Source organism: Sus scrofa, chromosome 13, assembly GCF_054392235.1.
Source record: "Sus scrofa isolate SSC_HxYL_T2T_F1_AM1 chromosome 13, Sscrofa_HxYL_maternal_Yorkshire_Landrace_v2.0, whole genome shotgun sequence".
NCBI lineage: Eukaryota > Metazoa > Chordata > Mammalia > Artiodactyla > Suidae > Sus > Sus scrofa.
The window spans coordinates 57,412,499-57,431,497 of record NC_139395.1 but is presented as its reverse complement, the minus strand read 5'-3'; the positions used below and the strand labels follow the sequence as shown (position 1 = coordinate 57,431,497).

Below are 18,999 nucleotides of genomic sequence, written 5' to 3'. Positions count from 1 at the left end.
TCCTTAACTCACTGAGCGAGGCCAGAGATTGAACCTACATCCTCATGGATACTAGTCAGATTCGTTTCCACTGAGCCACGGTGGGAACTCCTAGTCTCTTTATTTAATAATAAATTTTATATTAAATGTTTAAGAACATATGTACATTTACTATAGATTATTGTACAAGAAAGGAATTTTTACAACTTACTTGATTTGGTTCCCATTTATGTTTTAGGTTATAATTTCTATTGTTAAAAATAATGAAGCTCCATTTCTCTAATAGTGTTCTTTAACAGTATTCTGATGCTAAGTGGACTTATACAGAAACTTTGGACTGATTAAAAATGCTAAAAGTAGAAAAAATTTGAAATGGAGATCTGCTTGTAGCCATGGTGAATTTTACAAACGGGGAGTCATCCTTTTTCATAGTGGATGTTGTGTTGTGGGTGTTCTGTCTCTAGCTAATGGAAGACTCCATGACGGCAGTTGGCAAAAAATTTTTTAAAGGATCGCAGACTAAGTATTGTAGGCTTTTTGGGCCTACATCCCAGCTATTTAAATCTATAGCTATTGGGTGAAAGCCACCATAAGTAATGTATAGATGAATGAGTGTGTGCATACTCTTTCATCCAATGATTCTCTATCTAGGAATGCTCCCTAAGGAAATAATCAAGGGTTTTAGCAAAGAAACATGTATAAGAGTATCTGTCATGACATTACTTCATGACACGAAAAGCTGTTTATGGACCCTGGTTAATTCAAAGCAAAGCAGCAAAACAGAATGTAAAGTGTGATCTTGCTATGATATCATGTATGTACAAACCCATATATTTGGTTGGACTACGTGGAATTACTGATAAATGGCTGTTTTTAATCTGCAAAATGGAAATCTTATATGGTCAACCTAAGAAAGTGATGGAAAGATTATCCACTTGTCATTTTCTGGGTAGAAGAAATAGAATAATTTTTATTCTACTCTTTCTCACATGTTCATTTGTTACAAGGAACATACTTTAATTCACAGTGAGAAAATGATGCAGGTTTTTCAGGACAAAGGAATGATTTTGCCATTCAGATTGTGGGTACATAGCGATGGAAATGCAGGAGGAGTGCACATGTAGTCCTCTCTGGAGGAGATGGGTCTCCTATGAGGAAATGGGAGCATTGTTGTTCTCTTGGCAAGGCCATTCCTGTTATGGCAGTGGATACAGGGAGCTGCAGCCAGCGCACATTGTGTATTTTCTCCCATTGGTTGACGCCATTCCCCCTGATGCTGTTTAACATTCCGTTCATCACATGAACTCCTGTTGTTCAGAATGGTTACCCATCAAATTGCTGTCTGATTAGGATTTGGCTTTGCATGGAGGACATCTTCAGGAAGGGAACGTTCTGGTCATTCTGACATCTGTGAGATAGTTAAACTGCAAATTTTAGACTTCTACTTCCACATTCTGGTTTCACATGCTAGACTTGTGAGCTCGTTTAATGGAGTCCACCTCCTGAGAGATGGATTCTGTCTTGTGTGCTGAGAACTCAAGGTCCAGGGTACCAAACCTGGGAAAGGAACTCCCAAAGGTATTGATGACCTTCATTTGGGCCTCTAGGAAGCACAGCCTGCTGCCCTTCCCCAGACAGCATTCTACATTTCTGGACAGTAGAATGCTTGAGTTTTTTCCTATTTGAAACTTTGCCCCTTTTCAGCCTTCCAGTTCTGCAATCTTTTGATTTTTTTTTTTTTTTTCTCTTCAGCCCTTACTTGCTCTGTTTTCCTCACTGCTTCTTGTCACCTGGCAGAAACACAGTGGGAAAAGACTTGTACACAAGAGACATTTTTGCTGCTGGTATTTAACTTTCTCCTGGAGTTTTCATTGGTTGACATTGATTTCTAGTGCCAAGGGTGCTCAGCTTTGAAGCAGCCCTGTAGAGAAGCAGAGTCCCTCAGGCCTGCTGTGAGGCTGGAATCCCCTTGTCCCAGCGACAGGGGTTGGAGTTTGTGTGAGACTGTAGGACATGCCCCTAATGCCAGGAGCTTCTTGCAGTGACAATCAGCATGAAGAAAAGCAATGGACCATTTCTCCACTTGAAGGAGGCAGACATTTTGTGAGCGTACATGTTTTTCTCATCAGACTCTGAAACTGAATTTTACTGTATTTTGATACAAATGTCCAAACTACACATTAGGGATAATGTCCGCCTTATTTGAAGTACAAGTCAGAACGATCGTATTTCCCATTAGAGAAAATGAAGAGGCCTTTGTATCTGACACTACTTCGTTAAAGAGAAAAAATTTTCCAAGGAGGCAAAAGTTACTGGCCAGATACAGACAGAAGTCAAAGACCAATTTTACCAGGAACTCTTATGTCAGTTTCCTTTTTCATCAATTAGTATTAGTCTGTGGAATTTATATTTCTTACAAATAAATTCATTTACCCATTTTGCCTTTTCAGAAGGTAAGAGAAGATCCTAATTTAAGATACATTCTGTCACTTTACAGGCTAATTGGGGATGAGAGTTCTTTGACTGGGGATGAGATTTCAAAGAAATCCCAAAGCTATTGGTAAAACTGCGAACAAAATTTGAGGTTATACATCTTGAGGAAGATTTAGGTCTGCAAATTTAAGAGACGTCAATTCACAAAGTGTTGATTGCATCATTTTGTTTAGTAATACAGGTAAATCATTTTTTAAAAGTCAAGTGAATACATTTTGGCTTCATTAGTGAAATGTACCAAGAACCAAAAAGCAGTGAAATGATGTTAAGAAAAATAAAAATTTGATTTTCTTTCTTTGTATTCTTTGTGTTGAAAAAAGGGAAAATTACCCTCTTTCCTTTTGAATTCATGCTACAAAAGCTTGTAAATTTTATGTTGGATATTTAGGTGTTATTGTGAGGGGAGCTCAATTTATAAATCAGATTGCTGCTCATAAGACAATTAATTTTAGAAAACTGTCAGTCAGCAGACATGCTAGGCCTAGAATTAGATGATTCATTTGCTATATAGGCAATAATATACATTATAAAAAATCAGGAGATAGTCACACAGAAAGGGGAAAAATGAATGTAGATCAATAATTTAATTTAGCTCTGACCTGGCTAAATTCTATAGCATGGTTCATAATTTTTCAATGAATACACCCTTAGCATTTTATATACAGTGCCTCAGTTTTGTATTGATCTTCCCTAATGTATTCACAGAAAGAATAAAAACAAACAAAACACATTTTAACAAAAGCACATTGTGCTGACCTACAAATGTTAACCAAAATATGACAACATATTAATGTTATTTATTCTATTTTCAGAACTACTATTTTTCCTGGCTAATTTAAAACTTTAGAAGAGAGATGGGTAAGAAATGAATGGTGACTTGGAGGGCAAGTTCATGGAGTTCTCTCTTAGTTATTAGATTTTTAGTCTCTCTGCATTACTTAATTGTTTATTAAAAGTAGAATCCTTGGTATACTGTATGTAGTCTATATTTATTCCATGGAAAATTATTAATTTTTAATGGAACTAGGCAACTTGGCAAGGGACCCTAGCTGTTTATCAGGAGGCACGTGATTGACTGACATTCATGTTCATTAATTATTCAGGGAAGTTCACCTATAAGGTCCATAATAGTAGAAGAAATTTTTATAAGTGAGCTTGTTTGCATTAGTACATGTTGGTACTGTATTCATTGGTTCATCTAACAAATATTTAGTATGTGCCAGGCACTGATGAGTCTGTGATGAGCAAGCCCATGGGCCCCTGTCCTCATGAAGCTTCCAGGGCACTAAATAAAACACAGGTGCATCAGTGATGTTTGGGAGACTTAGTTTTGCCTGACTCTTCTGTATGGAAAGAAAATGATTCTTCTCTGCACGAATTTCCTGACTCTTCTGGAAATTCAATCTAGCAAATTCTAATTACCATCTGAGAAAATATTTTGTTTAGATTGATGGAGTCAGTTTCTCAGAGCTGGAAGAGACCTGAGAAGTCATCAGGGGCTGTATCCTTGTGTTTCCCATTTTCCGTCTGGACATGTCTAGCACTAGGAGGGGGAAGTTTGCTCATTCATGGAGTCTTTTCTGGAATATGTGGATTATTTGAAAGTTCTTGCAAATAATGAACTGAAGTTTATTTCCCTGCATATTCTCTTTATCTATTCTTGGACAAAAATTATCACATCTTGTTTACCTATTATTTGGAGCATTTACCACAACTTTCCACTTACTTCTGTGATCTTTTTTTATGACTATGTTATCTCTGTTAGATGTATGTATCCTGACAGCAGAATTGTGTCTGGTTTTGCTCACTGTTGTTTTCCTGAGCACTGTCAGAGCACTAGGGAATGAATGAATGAATGAATGAATGAATGCTTTATCTTGTTTCAAAAAGGCTTCAGGGAAGATTGTGTGGATTAAAACCACACATATTAGTCCATTAACTATTTAATAGCTGTCCTGGTTCTTTTACTCCCGTTTTTCTCATCCCGAAGTTCAGATTCTCACTCTTAACTTTCTTTCCCTATGACCTTGTGTCCAGCCAATTACACCTAAGTCACCTCCTTCCCAAAGTCTCCTACTTTGTTAACATAACAAAAAGTGGCAGTCTCACTAGGAGGTTCGGGGAAGGCTTCACAGAAGAGGTGCAGATTAATCTGTGCTGGGTCTTGAAGAATGAGAATGTTTTTGCCATGTAGTGAGGCCAGAAACGGCACCTTCAAGGTGCACTGAGAACAATGGTATCAGAATGTTCATCCACCTTGAAGACTTCTGCTAGGCCACCTAGCTCCCTAGTCAGACCCTCTTTAAGGAATTTTTGCTCTTTTCTTTCCATCTTCCTCATGAACTTCACTATGCTTTTACCTTGATCACTTCCTTACTATTGCTGCCAAGATTGCAGCAGAGCTGCCTGAGGATTAGAGTTTACCTTAGGGAGTTAATCTGTATTCAAATCTGGGTTCAACCCATATTTTGCATGGCTTTGAGGCAAGTAGGAGACTTTGAGTTTTAGCATTTTCTTCTTTAAAATGGAGAAAATAATAATACTCACCTTATAAAATAATTATGAGGATTATCAAATAAAGCATTTGTGAAGTGCCTGACCCGTGACAGATCCTTAAATACACTGCAAATATTATCCCCCACCCACCCAACCCCACATAAACTCCTACTATAGCTCACTTCTGTTGGTATAACCATCTGTCCAGAGGCCCCAACATGCAGCAGCTCAGACATATTTTCTGCAGAAATCCATCAGTGGTTAATAGCAGTAGAGCTATTTCAATTTCTTTCAAGTCCACAGTCCTCCTCAGTCCAGTGGATTTACGTGTTCACCTTTGTTTCTTTCAGCCTTAAGGCTCATGGGGTCCAGCAATTTTTTCTTTTTTGGGGAGGGGGGTACAATTGTAAAGGCATCAGATTTGTGATACATTTCCCTCTGATTTCTCTCCTTTTGAGTCTCCATTTCTTGTGGTATCACAGGACCTGAATTTCTCTTATCTTGTCTGTCTCAGCTTTGTCTGGGTAACCAGCATACTCATTTCATTCTGGTCAAGATGCCTCTCAATAGGTTTATTGCAGATGGCTGCAGCTGCAATCAGTGTTTACAATCTGATGACAAGTTGGAGATTAAGGCTTGTCATCACTATTTAATTAACCTCAAATTAAGCACTTTTTGGTCGTGTTCCATGCCCTTCCACATGCCCAAGAGAGCTGCTAAAACAGTGCCCAGAGTCATGGCAGATTCGGGGTTGCACCACTGGAAAGCAAGGCCTGGTTTTGCTGTGACATGGAAGAAGAGCACTATTTGATCCTTACTCACTTGCCTGAGGGCTGAGACCAGGTAGCAATTCAAAGTCTATATAAAGAGAGGGGAAGAAAGGAAAGCATTTTTTTTTTAATTCTTGGAAGCAGGTAGTCTGTGAACTACAGAGATGATGATACCAAAATACTCCATAGACAGAAAAAAGGCCTCTGTTCTTAATATTTAAAAGCAACTTTGTTTTTATATTACAGAAGTAGTATATGTCAACAGCAAAATTATACATGGTAATTGTAAAAGGATGGAGAAACAAAAGAAGTGAATATCACACATATTTCTACTCTCCACACCTGCTTTTTTTTTTTTTTTTTTAGGCCCACACTCATGGCATATGAAAGTTCCTAGGTTAAGGGTCGAATTGGAGCTGCAGCTGCTGGCCTACACCATAGCCACAGCAACACCAGATCTGAGCTGTGTCTGCAACCTACATCACAGCTCACGGCAACACCAGATCCTTAACCCACTGAGTAAGGCCAGGGATCGAACCTGCAACCTCATGGATACTGATTGGGTTCGTTACTGCTGAGCCATAACAGGAAGTCCTCTCCACACCTGCTTTTAAGGCTTACCAGAGCTGTCCAATATGGTATCCACTATTTAATTCAGACTGAATTGATACAGCCTGCTGTATGTGTAAACTACACACCAGATTTCAAAGACTTAGTATGGAAAAAAAATAATTTAACTGTTGTTATTTTGTATCCATTGGGTCAATCAAAATATATCTTTAAATTAATTTCATTTTTCACATTTTTAAATGTGACTACTAGACACTTTAAAATTAAAACGGATCCCGAGTTGCTGTGGCTCTGGCGTAGGCTGGCGGCTACAGCTCTGATTAGACCCCTAGCCTGGGAACCTTCATATGTCATGGGTGCGGCCCTAAAAAAGAGAAAAAGACAAAAAGAAAAAATTTTTTTTTTCAGAGTTCCCACTGTGGCTCGACAGGTTAAGGATCCTGTTAGTATCCATGAGTAAATAGGTTCAACCCCTGACCTTGCTCATTTGGTTAAGGATCCGGCGTTGCCATGAGCTGCGGCATAGGTGACAGTCGTGGCTCAGATCTAGCATTGTTGTGGCTGTGGTGTAGGCCAGAAGCTGCAGCCCCAATTCGACCCCTAACCTGAGAACTTCCATATGCCATGGGTTCAGCAGTAAAAAGAAAAAAAAAAAAATCAAATTTATAAACATACTTAAAATTGTATCTTTGAACTCCTTCTTAATTACAATTCTAGGATTTGTTTCTGGAAGCCAGTTAGGTGAGTCACAAGCTTGCTGGTGGTGTTTGAGCAAATCACCACACAGCAAGGTGGCACTGATTCATACTTACTCCAGTGGTTTATGGCAATGCTCATTTCACCTCACCTTTATCAACACCAGATACCATCATCGTTCTTGATTCTCCTTTTCATGAGCAGCATTGTTATGGTTTGCTCAGCAAATCATTGAAAAAAATCTTAGACTTGGTAGCTTCTACCCTGGTCCTGCAGATACTTCAGATGATTTTCTTTTATCCATCAGTTATTCTTGTATATATTTAACTATTGAACATCCATTACATGTCCAGCACTGCCCAAATGTTTATAGATGATGTGGTATCTGATTTTGGGAAATCCCTTATATTTAATATTAAAGTTAGAAAAGGAAAGAAGAGAAAATAAGTAGGGCCATATGAATCTTACTTACTTCAATGTTCAGCACCTGAACAGAGTGCCTGGTAAATGGTAGACTCTCGATCAAATTCAAGAGCTCATCATTCACGAATGAATTTGTGAATAAGTGTATGATAATGTTTGCATAAGTGATGAAGAGAACAAAATAAAGGGGTGATTATTTTAAGTTAGGGACAATAAGGGAAGGCTGCGTGCCATTGTCTTGACTCAACAGAAGCCAGAAAGCATGAGAGCTGAGTCTGCAAAGAGCTGCAAAGGAGAGGCCACCACATGGCAGAGGAAGGACCTGAAGGAGCAAATAGAGAATAATCAGGACACCAGCTCTGATACCTACTCTCTGGGGTAAGACACTCACCCTTTCTGAGTTTGGTTTCCTCATCTGTAAAATTGTAATTATACCTACCTCAGAAAGTTGTAATAGAAATAAATGGATGGCACTTAGCACAATGGTATTTTCTTTACTTGTATTCATTAGTGTCTTAACTGTCAATTTTTTACTGTCTTTTCATCTATCATTTCTTATAACTTAATCAGAAGGTAAAACATAGGAGAAACTTACCCAGATAGACGTGGACCTTATATTTAGACTTGAAAAGTTCTACACACCCCAGTGAGGTGGCCATGTGTGCTGTGAACTGTGCATATCAAACCTTTATACTCTGGTTAAAAATCCATAGAATTTTTCATGTAGTTGGATAATTAGGCCACATGCTGTTGGCTCTGCTCAAAAATGGTCATTTAAGTGTCCTTTTATTATTTTTGGCATCCACTGGGAAGTTTAAATAGCCACTAAAACTGTGATTTCTATGTGCTCCTTAAAAAAAATGCTGAAATTGAAAAGAGTTTAATAAAATTACTGGACTGTTAGCTTTAGCAAGCTGTCCCAGAGATAAACCTGAAAAAACAAACCCCAAACCCCAAAGTAAATGCTTCTATAAATCGGGGACTTTCACAATTGCTCCCTAGGGAGCGTAGTTTGACTTAACACGGAGGTCATTTACAAGCAAGGAAGCTGGCCGCTCTTGAGGTGATTTGACCCCTCTGTTCTCCTTTGCTTAACAGATATCCGTACTAAAAATGGGTGGCAGCATTTGGAATTAAGAGACCCTGAAGTATCACCTCCCTAACTCTTATGTAGCAAAAATGAGTAATGCAATAGTGAAAAATAAATGGATATATTTCAGGTATATGAATATTTAAAAATTACCAGACAAAATAAATAAATAAATAAATATTTAAAAATAAAAATTACCAGACCCTTAGGTGAATATAGTTATTAAATGAGTAAAGTGTCGAATAAGAGCAAACAGCTTATATTTACTCAACCTTTACCAGGTTCTTGTCGCTATTCATGATGCTTCATGAATTTTATCTCATTTAATCCTCACAGCAGCCCTAGGAGTAGGTGTTTCCACCATTTTGCGGATAGGGAAACTGAGGCTCTGAGAAATAGAGTCAAGTGATTACAGTCTCATATTTAGAAAGTAGCAGAGACAGGGTTGAAACACATAGCATTTGACTCTAGAGCCTAAGTTCTCAACTGCTGTTCTGTACGATTTCTTTCTTAAATGTTTATGGAGTAACCTTAGAGCGTGAGGAAGTTTTGTTGAAGCTAATAGCTCAGGTAAGCCTGTATGGGATACTCAGTTTTTGTTCCCATAAATTACTTGCAGATTATAGGCATTTTCCTTAGTTTATTACTAGAAAACACCTTGTTAGTTGTTTTCAATATCAAATTGGTTTCACTGGCTGAAGTAAAGGAGTTTTATGGCCAGAGAAACAAGATGTTTACTGAATATTCTGTTCACGTTAGTGACTTGATTTTTAATGGCCAATGTTATTTAAAAATTTGACTTCTGTTAGTTACATGGTGTGTTGAAACATATCCTTAATTGCAGTACTTTTATTGACTGTGAGAGGATGCAAAGTGGATTCCACAATTTTAATTAACTGTTCCTCCTCTGACATTTCATTACTTGTTTCAGAAGTGATAGAGAATGACAGACAGTTACCTGTCAGAATTTTTCTACAAAGAAGCTAAGATGGAGGAAAGTTACAGATGTCTTGGTAATTGAGAGGAAAAATGAGAGGAATGACAATTAACCTAACATGTTAATAACATGGTTGGAAAACAAAGCGTCTGTCATTTTTGGTCAGTTTTAAAAATTTAGGCAGATAACAGATCAGTGGAAATAAAAAATAAAGAAATCACTTACTTCAACTATAATTTTTACATTGCAAAAAACAGCATCTTTCTTCTGAAAGTGAACACCTCCCAGTCATCATATATCTTATCTGAGAGAGTTTCTAAGGATTTTCTATGAGTCAGAGGAGGCAAAAATGTGAAGGTCAGAGATAATGGGTCCCTATCTAACACTGGACTGATTTGCCAAGCACCCAGGACACATTTTCATTTCTCTTTTTATGGTAAAAGCCAAAGAGAACACCGTGGAGTTGAAACACAGTTTCTCTATGTGGTGCCCACACGGGAAGATGAAGGTACAGAGGCCAATTTATCCAGCAAATGTGCCTAAGCACATAATTACCTCCCTTGACATCTGATAAAACTTTACCACATCCCTGGGGAAAATCTCTGGGCAGTCCTTCCAAGTCATTTTCAGAGATCTCGCCATGGCAGGTGAACTTATTTATTTATTTCCATTTTGAGAGCTTCACCTTTCCAGACTCGCTTTCAAGGTTTACCTCTTGCATAATGAATGGAGACAGCGGGTATTTCATTACCAGGTATCTCCCTGCTGCAGGCACTGCCTGGAGAAGTTTCCCTATGTTTGGCTTGCAAGCCTCATTTATTTTCCTGAGCTTTCAAATGTGGGCAGAGCCTGGCTGACGGCATTATTAAATTACCATTATTACACTGTGATGTCTTGGCATGATCAGGGGTTGAGATGGAAAAGTTCTGTTGGGCAAGAAACACATTTTCTCCCCTTCTCAAGCTGCCATAAATGGACCTTAGCTGTCTTGCTGGGTCTGTATCAGCACCAAGATTCTATGAAGACAAAGGGAAGATTTAACCACACTTGAGGCAATTCTTATCGGTGTGAGGTATGGACATTTCCCTTTTAAGTAGATTGCTTGTATTTGGGATCAACTGGACAATTCATGATTGTAATTCTTTTTTTTTTTTTTTTGGAAGGGGGTAGCACTTGACATTCAAAGTTATTTGACATTACAAAAGTTATAATGTCATTTTAAAAGCTCTAATATCACTAGGATATTTGCATGTAACTCATTTACAGTTTACACAAGCTTTCAAAGACTGTCTATTCTCAGTAGAGAAGTTTTAATTAAAAATATTTTATTGCCACTCCAAGCCTTCTTAAATTAAGGCGCTGCTCTTTACTTTTCTATTTTACTTCCTCATGCACTCTTGATAATCAACCTAGTGTTGTCTGCAATGATAAAAGTTACTCTTGTTATAATTTAAGTGTTTTCTCATTTATCACTCTATCACCACTGGCTGCACAATGCTCACATAGTAGGTGCTTACTAGATTTTTATTGAATGAGTGTTTCATGTGTTATATGTTCTAATAACCGTTGTGGAATATCTTTTATCACATATACTCTACTTGTCCCCACCTTTGGAATTTTACCCACTACTCAGAAATGTCCTTTGTCTTTCAAATCTTAGTGCTTTTTATACTGCTTATTTGTGAGTTTTCTTCTCCTGTCCCTATCTAAGCACAGTTCCCACAGTATATATTAGGTGCTCAGTAGATATCTTAATAAATGAATGAGATATTGAATGAACACTTATGTGTACAGGTAACCCAAGGAAAAATGATGTTATGACATTTTATAAACCATTTTTATAACAGTTCTAGTTTTAGGCATTCACTAAAATGATAAATAGCAAGTTCGAAACACTATTTTTTCTTTTCCAATCCTTGACTCCAAATTCTTCAATGGCTCCTCATTCCCTGTAGCATTGTTTTTGTAATTATTGACAGGGTGAGGATGGGATCATGTCTCTTCCTAGTTTAAAATCCTTCAAGGGCTACTCACTGCCCTCACCAAAAATGGGATTCCAACTCTAAACATGGCTGCGAGTTCTATCCCAAGTCCCCCTTTACTCTTTCATATCTTGATTACATGGCTCATTGAACCTGTGATTGTTTCCTCTTCCTCAGGCCTTGGCACATTGGGTGCCCTCTGCTGAGAGTTCTTTTCACCCACCTCTTTCCTTGGCTGACTTCTCTTAGGCTTCAGATTGGTCTCATTTTAAATACTGCCTTCTCCAGGAGGTGTTTACTGTCTAATCCTTGCTACTGTTACCAAACTTAGATTCAGCTGCTTGCCGCTCAAAAGCCAATAATTAAGGGGGAAGTGTCAGCAAAAAGGAAAGGTGATTTATTCAGAAAAGCTAGCCATCAGGGGCAAAGGTGGACTCATGTCTGGAGACCAACTCCCAAGATTCTGCTCAGCTCTGACAATTTTAAAAGAGAAATAAGAGAAACAATGTTAATTAATCATTAAGGTAGGAGTTCAGATTCTTTCTTATTTTTCCAATATGTGCAGACCTGCTGCCTTTTCTTGCCTGCCTGGTCTACCTGCAAATTCACCCAGGGGAAGCTAGGGTTAGAAAGTCAGTCACTCTTTAACTACTTAATTGTTCATTCCTACTCTTTCTCATCCAGAAAAGGAACCACCAGGTTAAGCAAGGCATTGTGTACCATCAGTAAAGCAAAAATCAGGACTTAGGTTAAATGTTGCCTAATGATTTCATCTTTATGATTGAGGTCCGAGGAAAACAGAAATGAACAAGCGGAAAAGGGGCAAATGAGCTGCTGACAAATCCCATCAGACATCATTCCCGTTTTATGCATCTGGGGCAAAGGTCTGTCTTCTGTAACTTCATGCTGACCTAGGGGGCATTTTATTCTTAGAATGGAAGATGTCAACATGGATCTGTATCATCTCTTTGCTGACAATTTTAGTTGCCTGCTAACATATATGAGCAGAACAAGCTACAATTATTCTAATGCACACAGAGATATAGATCATATGAGCAATAGTGTTAATCTCATTCTTTATCAGACGCTGAGTGTAGGACTCTATCATCCCAATAATTAACTGCTTGAGCCTCCTCTTTTGTGTCTCTAGGAAGCCTGGAAGACTTCAGCATTTCCCTAAACAAGAGCCAGGGGACATAGTACTTGGGAAGGCGTTTGTACTTCTACTTAGTACTTTGTACTTGGGAAAGCCCCATAGGATTCTGCTCGGTTTTACCACCATTACTGATCACAACCATCACCCCTACCCACCTCTGCTAGTCTAGATCATTTTACAGCTTTGGAGGCCTTGCAGATGTTCTGTCAATTACATAGAATATTTTTGACCAAGTCATATGAAATACTAATTTAATTCAGTTTAAATTTAGAATTTCCACAATTTTAAGCTTTTTCCCATAGGTTTCTCTTGAACATTTTCGTGGCTAACATTGAGACAGAATAATAACTCATGTGGTCATTGTAGGAGCATGGGCTTTGATGCCTTCTTTGATATGTATTGATTAACATTTGTGGCTTAAAGATTCCAGAGAGTAACATCCCCACAGGCCTTGTTTACTACAGGGAGTGTACCTTTGCCCGGATGGACATTAATCTCTAACCCCCTGTGACTCAGTTTACGGGAAGAGAAGGGCAAAGAAACCATGAGACTTACGGGACATTTCCACTCCAAGACCCCTATTGGACAAGGACTGATATAGGTAATTGGGCAAAGCCAATGAGGAAAAAAACCCACATCTTTCTGTACCCCACATTGGTAACCCCCATCTTTAAGGGATAAAAACCCCTATAAGACAATAGAGAGGGGGGCTCTTCTACCCCTTCCCAGCTGTCCTGGGAGCTATTTGTTTTCTTATAATAAAGATTTTGCTTGCTTGCTGCCTGTGTGTTCCAGAGTTCATTCTTTGGCTGCATGAACAAGAACCTGAATTCTGGTAATATCTTTCTAGCATCAACATAACTCCCTCTCACCCCTGACATGCACACACACACAGTGATTGTACACAAAGCTATGCTAGGTGCTTTACATACATTTACTCTTTGGCTTCTCACACCAGTGTTAGGATGAATACTGCTTTTGTCCCTCATTTTACCAAATAAACTAAGTTCAGTGACATAAGAAACTCACATAGCTGATGAGTGGCAAGCTGAGTCCAAGCTATCTGCCCTCTTAATCTCTGTAGTCCACAGCCCAGCCTAAAGCTAGTGATTACACAGTGGTAAATAAATACCCAGCAAATGTTTGAAAATATTTGAAAATAGCCTTGTTTCTGTGCTGGTTATCTTCCATTTATCCCTTTATACTCAGCTTGGTGCCTGGTAGGTTCTCCTATGTGGACTTTCTCAGTGGGTTCTTCCTCCCTTAGCCCCATACATTGCATTAACCCTTGGTTTCCCCACACCTCTGTAAATAGTTTTACCGATTACCCCAGGTGAGTGTTTTATGTATCCTCTGTTTTATGATCAGATCTTAAATGATACAAATTTTGTTTTGTTTTGTTTTTTTAGGGCTGTACCTGGGGCATATGGAGGTTCCCAGGCTAGGGGTCAAATTTAAGCTGTAGCTGCTGGCCTACGCCACGGCCACAGCAACACCAGATCTGAGCTGCATCTGTGACCTACACCACACTCATGACAATGCCAGATCCTTAACTTATTGAGTGAGGCCAGCGATTGAACCTACATCCTCATGGATGCTAGTCAGATTCCTTTCCACTGAGCTTCTAGGGGAACTCCTCAAATGATATAAAGTTTTTAAAAATTAAAACGGTATTTATGGTTGCACTTTTATATTTTGCATGCAGCATGAAGTTGTATTTGCTTTTTTCAACTTTGCCTTTAACTTTGAATAACAGAATTGAAGATTGGCATATTTCATGCACTCTGGAAAATGAGAGAGATGCCACACTCATGCACAAAGAACATATTTCCAAGGAATTTGGCTTTGCAGACACTTGGAAAACAGACCTACAAAATATTTTCCAAAATGTTTACCCTGCCACGAGGCTTCTTGCGTTTTGACAAGACTTTACCTTTCTGCTTTTTTCCAGTCAGCTTCCTTTTGCTTACTTTAGACCTGGGCTCTACTGTGGCTAGACAGGTAGTGTCCCAGCCACCTGGTTCAGGATTGGCTTAGCATCAGGCTTTAAAATAACTCACTTTATTTACTTAAATAAGTTTATATATAAAGACACTCAGATGTTGGATTTCCCATGTGGTGCAGTGGGTTAAGATTTGACTGCAGTGGCTTGGATTGCTGAGGAGGCATAGGTTTGATCCCTGGCTCCATGCAGTGGGTTAAAGGATCCAGTGTTGTCGCAATTGTCATGTAGGCTGCAGCTGCAGTTTGGATTCAATTCCTGGCCCAGTAACTTCCACATGCCATTAAAGAAAAAAAAAAAAAAAAAAAAAAAAAGGAAAGAAACTCACATTATTCCATAAAAGGAAAATGAAATCCCTTACTGTAACTAAGGGAGTAAAACTTTAAAGAAGAAAACAACAAAAATAAAATGATGCTATTCATATTAGCAAGGATTAAGAAGGTATTTTGACATGTTAACACTAATTATAGCACTAATTAACAATTTCTCATTAGATAAATTAGAAAGATTAAAAGAGGATTGAAAGGGACCTAGCTTTATTAGATTTTTGCTTCCTCCTTTCAGTGGACCATAGAGCACCAAGATTCCATGCCCTGAAATTTGAGGCTCACTGGTATAATCTGTGTTTTCCACCATGCTGTGTGCTCAACTGGAGTGCCTGCCTCCTGCATTCCTTTTCCAGATCCTCTCCATCTTTCCTTTTGAAACTTCCTTTACCCTCTTAGCCTATACAAGTCCCTCCTTATTACTTCTTTACACTTACTGTCTACCCTACTCATATTGGCTTCTAATTGTTAATATTTTAGTTATTTCAGTAGGTCATATTTTCTATCTTGTCTCTGAAACACAGGAATAGACATTGGGAACTGTGGTACCAGACTCCATATATAATGAAATATTCATTACATACTACATATTATATATGTGTATGAGTGTTGTATAATGTATATAATACCTATTATATACATAATATGTAATAGCCCTGTATATAATTAAAATCATTAAATGTTTGCTGTGTTGAAGGAACTTGATTCCAAGTAAGTTAAATGATGCTTTATCAAGTATGGATATAGTTTATAATCACAGAATGATTTTGTATGTTGTTGGGATGCACAATTTGTATTTTTGCTTCTTCTTGCCTTCACAGACATTACATTCTAAAAGGAGATTAAGATAATAAATTGATATGCATGGATATATGTAATGTAATGTAAAGTGGAGGAAATGGTATAAGGAAAGTAAATCAGTATGCATTGATAGAGTTTGGGGTTGCTTTTTAGATTGGGTGGTCAAAAAATCCCTCCCTAATGAGATGACATTTGATGACAAATGTGATTAAAGTGATGGAGGGATAGATAATATTTGGGGGACAAGCATCCCAGCTGGAAGCAATAGTAAGGCTTGGGGATCTGAGCTGAGACTATGCTTAATGGAAGCATAGTGGGGATGTGAAGGGAGCAATGGGGCATGATATTGGAGAGGTGGAAGGACTGGGTTATGCAGGGCTTTTTCAGCCTGGCAAAGCTTTTAGATCTTTATTGCAAGGGAAACTACAGGAGTACTGAAAGGAAAGAAATAACATGATCTGATTTGTATTTTTAAAAAATAATTTCAGCTGTTCTGGATAGAAGAGAGTGAAAGAGTCAAGAGAAGTAAGTGGTCAGATGGGAAGCGATGGCTTTATGCCGGATTTCATGAAAGTAGCTTGGAGCCCATTGATCCTAGTAGACAAGGTGAGAAGTAGATAAATTCTGAGAGGAGAGCCAATCATGTTTTGCCTTCTAATTTATTTGCTACTGTACAATGCTTTCAAAGTAGCATTCTCTGTTGACATTTATTTTCATCTTACAGCTCTGTTTAAGACAAGTTTTTTTTTTCTATTTACCAAATATTCTTTTATTTATAGTTGTTTTTGAGATGACACTTAATGACTAATTAGTCAATAAAAACCGGAGTTCTATCTGGGGCAAGAATGTGTTCCCATGGTGAATTTATTTATCCATCTTTTTCAAAAGTAATTGCATTTTTGTATTCATTCTTGAACACTGTGTTAGAAATGTTGTCATTTCCCCAAATGACTGTTTGGGAGGTGGAATATTTTTTATGCTATTCTAATTTTGTATCCTCTTTCTTCTAATATCTCCATCTCTACTTTGTATTACAAACTTCATCAGACCACTGCATGCTATTATAGCTGTCCTCACTGTGGGGAGAAAATGACTAATTGAAGCTGTTTATTGATATAATAGAGTAGGTTGTGACACTTGGCGAGAATACTGGAATGATGGGCTCCAGCTGATGCTATGTAAAAATATTCAGCCATGAAATATGCACTTGTGGATAGCTTTTTGCAGATGTCTGCAGAATGCAGATAATCTGTATTCTGAGGAGATCTGTAAATTAAAGATCTATGTGACCAGTTAGAATTATAGCAGAGTGAGGACAGAGTAGCGCAGTTGGTAATGAAATGGCCTTGAATCTTGGGTAATAATAATTTTAACCTGTCCATACTTATAAGCATAAATAGATATTTACCCCCAACCCCCATTTCAGAAGGAAGTGATTATTTGGTAGAAAAATGATGGTGAATGTTTGGTTATTTTGGAACTCCTTCAATGCAAGATATATTGGTATCATGAATGGAAGTATAAATTGGTATGTTGTCTTTGGAAAGCTATTTGGCCATAACTATCAAAATAAAATGCACACAACCATTTGACTTAGCAGTTTCATTTCTAGTAATTTATCTTACAAATATAGTCATTAGATGCGCAAAAATCTATGTACAAAATATTCATCATGACATTTTGTTTAATAACAAGTGATTCTAAACAGTCTAAATGTCTAAGCAACAGGGGATTGGGTAAATAAATTGTAGAATAGCTATGTGCTGTAGTACAATTAAGCCATTCTAAAGAATGTATCTACATATAACTCTGATATTAAGTGAAGAAAAGTTTAGAATATGCTATCATTTGTGTTCATAGAAAAATATTTGCATATATATTTGTATATGCATATATTGAAGACCGCCCAAGAGAGTGTTAAAAGTGTGGTTCTTATTTTTCCCTGTACATTGTTACTTAGTATTACTTAAATTAATTACTTTGTGTATATATTATCTGTTCAAAAATTGTATGTTAGGAAATTTAAAAAGATGGTAAATTGGTATCTTTTTGCTAGTCTCTGGCATAAAGATGTCTTTGGTTGATTCTGGGTGGTACTGAACCAGAGTCCTCTTTTGAGAGCGTTTCTCAGTATGGGGTTTTATAATTTCTATTAGAACTCCTTTTATTAGGATATCATTGTACTGACACTTTCAGTAATGAGGCGGCAACTCCCCTTCTTTCTTTATTTCTTGCCCTGTCTTCTATAGAATATAGTTCTACTACTTTCTTCCAATGTTCTGATCCTTCCTGTCCAGGATAATTATTTAGAAACTTGTTTGAATAAATGGTAAAATCATTCAAATTCACTGGCTCTGAATTTCTAATAGATGCATTTGTGAAAACGCTGGGGAGCTTCTGGAGTCATAGGCCTAGTCCTTTTCAACAACAAATAGAAATTAAAGACTAGTAATGATGCTTATTATTAAGTTTTAAAAAGCTCTCTCTACCCCCAATGGGTTAAAGAGCTATTGTTTCAAAAGTATGGTCCCAAACTGTGTCATTCTCTACTATTATACGTGATATCATAAAGCCCAAGAACAATGTTTAAAATTGTTTTAATCATTGTTATAAAAGGAATTAATGAGTGGTATCATTCAGAAACCCCATTGCTCATATTATGTTTTGGGACAATGGAGGAGGAAAATAAGCCAAGGAAGAAAAATATATTTCTAAAAAAGTTAAATAACAACTTGTAAATTTCATTCTCTGTTGCTGGAAAACCAACTCATTATACAGGAATGTATAATAAAACAAGTGTTTGGCACATTGAGGTGTATGAACTATGTGGTGTAATCAGAGCTTATTTTCCTGCAGTGGAGATTGAAATTTATATGTTTCTTCTAAGCCGTACCTTTCATTCCATTTTTATTTTCTAAGGGATAATGAAATATACAAGTTTCTGCTTAACAATACCAAAAGTGCTGGTTCCTATATGATGAATAGTGAAGTTTATAAGTTGCCATTTGACAATGCCTCCATTTCTGTTTGTTTGTCCTTCCCCCCCCACCCCATAAGGTATAGTAAAATTTATAAAGTTAGTAAAAGCCCTTCATTATTAATACAAGGTTATATTGCTGGTGGGAATTCTACAAATGGCCTATGAACATATCTAAGGGGAAACATAAAGGTGGATGTTATGAGGCAGGAAATTTTTTCAGGAACATTGAATTTATAATCATTACTCAAGAATATGCAGTGACATTCATTTATGGCCTTGTGTCCTCATGACCCCACTC

The 18,999-nt window shown here is 37.5% G+C and overlaps 1 protein-coding gene across 24 annotated transcripts in view; it reads left to right on the top strand.

The window, feature by feature from the left end:
- Positions 1 to 18,999, top strand: part of FHIT (fragile histidine triad diadenosine triphosphatase) — a 1,441,601-nt gene that overhangs the window by 290,147 nt on the left and 1,132,455 nt on the right. The window lies entirely within an intron of this gene.